This window comes from Salvia hispanica, chromosome 6, assembly GCF_029641045.1.
Source record: "Salvia hispanica isolate PSC_SH4W2 chromosome 6, Shi_PSC_v1, whole genome shotgun sequence".
Lineage (NCBI taxonomy): Eukaryota > Viridiplantae > Streptophyta > Magnoliopsida > Lamiales > Lamiaceae > Salvia > Salvia hispanica.
The window spans coordinates 28449323-28451908 of NC_142697.1; the positions used below are offsets into that span (position 1 = coordinate 28449323).

The 2586-nt window shown below is 31.9% G+C and overlaps 1 long non-coding RNA gene across 1 annotated transcript; it reads right to left on the bottom strand.

Moving 5' to 3' along the window:
* Nucleotides 1-834: 834 nt before the first annotated feature.
* LOC125203463 (uncharacterized) lies at nt 835-1949 on the bottom strand. Its single transcript, XR_016132248.1, has 2 exons — nt 1758-1949; nt 835-1234 (listed from the first exon to the last, which is right to left on the bottom strand). It is a non-coding gene; the product is annotated as an uncharacterized LOC125203463 (long non-coding RNA).
* Nucleotides 1950-2586: the final 637 nt, after the last annotated feature.

Consider the following 2586-nt stretch of genomic DNA (forward strand, 5'->3'; position numbering starts at 1 on the left):
TGAAAATAGCAAGTGACGATATTATTTCAACAGTTCAACTTAAAAGTCAATATAATTTTTCTTGTTTCCTTTACTCTCTCTTACTTTATTATCTCTTTATCTCTCTATCTTTTTTATTTCTTAAGTACTTTGTATTTTCTTACTAACTCACTTAACACAATTTTTCTTAAATCGTCTGACGAAAAGAAATGTCTTCACAATTTTTCTTAAATCTCTTTTCTATTTTTAAACACCCAATAACCTTTTCTCTCTCTTACTTTTTGTTTCTCTCCTACTTTTAAACACTCAACAACCCATTCTCTCTCTTAATTTTTGTTCTTGAATTGGTAACACACAATTTGACTGATTAAAGGCTGAGCTTTGTCCCTTGAATGCAAACGAACTGCTCCGGCCAACACTATGTATGGTTGTTTTAGCAGTTGTTGAATCAATATTATGATTTAGGGTTTTGATCAATGCAAAAATCAATCTTAATACAAAAATGCAGAATCAATCATACAAAGGTCATATTTAGGTCATTGTTATTTTATTTTTAGGTCATTATAGTAAGGATGACCTAAAATTATCTTAACATGACATCAAACCAAAAATTTATAATATGACCTAAAACTGCTTATTAATGATCCTCCGTGTTTTTGAATAATTATGGACCATTAGATTGACAAATCAAATGGTCAGGATTTGATCTAGATTTTGTATTGAGATACATTTTTGTATTGATCATTTTCCTGATGATTTATATACATAACATTTACGGTAGGTTAATGTATGATAATCTTTGGTTATGTATTCTACCTTTTGCCAATAAATAAAACATAGTATTAGAACATAAGATTTTGAGTAATTAATATATTATTTGATCACCAATTTGTATCCATAAAATACAATTATTAAATGACGTTTGCAATAAATTATAGGTGTATTAGCCTATACAATTGGTATACATATTTAAAGCGACACTACGAGCCTCATCTGGGTTTGGACAAGGGTAATTGTTTAGTAAGTCATTAGCAATTCCAAAGTAGCAATCCTCACTAATCTTCTTCTGAATGATGAAAGAACAACAAACACCCCATGTAGGATCGCTGCATATCGCTTTCAACAGCCCAAATTTACAATCATCAGGCCAATTCTTGTAGCACTCTTTCACATCCACTTTTGTCCAATCACTCGTTACAACCAAACTACTTATCATAATCACCATCACCATAACTGAGTTTTGAGGATTCATTCCCTGCACAATGATTGAAATGACATCGACTTCTTGATTAGTTATCAATGACAAGAAAACACACAAAATCTGAAGTAGAAACACAACAATTCATCATAATTGTCAAAAGGCATAGTCACATATATGAAGAAAAGTGAGGTCTATTTTTTATATGTTAAATCTATGGCATCATTAGTTTGGGAAGGGATTAATTAAGAGACGGGACGAGGAAGTAAAGGAAAGCACATCTTAATTACAGAAGAAAATTAAGGTCAGAGTTACTATTAACTGAAAAAGCAGTGATTAATTAGAAGGGTCCCACACCCACAGATATGAACAAAGCATTCTGAAATACACCTAAAAGTTCATATATACTCAACTGTTCTCACAATCACTCACATATTGAAGATTATGGTCACAAAACTCACATCAACGGCAGTAATTTTTTCAAAATCAAGGAACAAAATTAAGGTCATTTGTGCAGTAGATCTGAAAGGTTAGGAAAGGAAAGTAAAGGAAAGGGAAGGGAAGTATGTTCATAACATACGTAGACGGAGATGGAGACGAAGCCGACGAATTCAGAGCTGGCGATCGGAAACGAAGCTGAAATTCGAAGCAGAGGCGGAAGTGTGTGTGTGACTGAGACTGAGAGTGTAAGCAGTATGGATCTCCACTCTTTATTAATGGAGATTGATATATCCATCACCTGCCAAACTTTCCTAAATCTGCATGGAATTGGACCATTCTCATTGGTCTACACTAACAGTATTATTCTTTATTTATTTATTTATCTTCTCACTCTCAAGTCTCAACATACATATCCCATTCCCAACTTTAAATTGATTCACCACCTACAACTATGATAAATTTTATGTCTTCAACTAATACAACTCCAAATTAGTGATATATCGATCTCTATTAGTATCCGAGTTTGCTTAATTGTTATATATCCTCCACTGAATATTAATTTTGAGGTCTTTCTTTAATCAACATACGAAAACTACTGTATTATTATATACCCGCTATTTTAATTTGTTGGATTATATCCTTAGAAATTGACTCAATAATTAATGTATCTACTCCTGATTTTGTATTTCAATACCTGTTCACATACTATTATTACTACTGAGCTGGGTAGTATTTCCTGATCTAGTCATTTTTAGTGTACTAAATAAATGAGTATTTTGAAAAACTTAGCTCCTCCGTAAAAGTTAATTGAATGAAAATGTGTGAAAGTCTCCAAACAATTACTGAGGAGTCTTAATGAATGGAGATGGAGATATCCATCCACCTGCCAAACTTTCCTAAATCTACGTGGAATTAGAGCATTCTTATTGGTCTATACAAATAGTATTATTCTTTTTTTTATTTATTTA